Source organism: Lupinus angustifolius, chromosome LG07 (genome assembly GCF_001865875.1).
Source record: "Lupinus angustifolius cultivar Tanjil chromosome LG07, LupAngTanjil_v1.0, whole genome shotgun sequence".
NCBI classification, from domain to species: domain Eukaryota; kingdom Viridiplantae; phylum Streptophyta; class Magnoliopsida; order Fabales; family Fabaceae; genus Lupinus; species Lupinus angustifolius.
In genome coordinates, this window is record NC_032015.1 from 4,493,183 (window position 1) to 4,493,406 (window position 224).

A 224-nucleotide genomic window follows, 5' to 3' on the forward strand; every position below is an offset into this window, starting at 1 on the left:
GGTATAACACCGTAATTGAAATAAAAAGTAAAGTATTCAAGGTGTTGAAATTAAATAGTCAAATTCAGAAATTTATTTTAAAGAACGTAATCCGAGAAGGATATAGGATTTAGGGCGATGCCCAGAAAAGGATACGTGATACCACGAAGCGAGATCGTCTGGCCGTAAGTGGCTTGGTCTGAGATCGTCCAGGGTGATTCAGCGATGGTCGTAGTGGTAGGGAC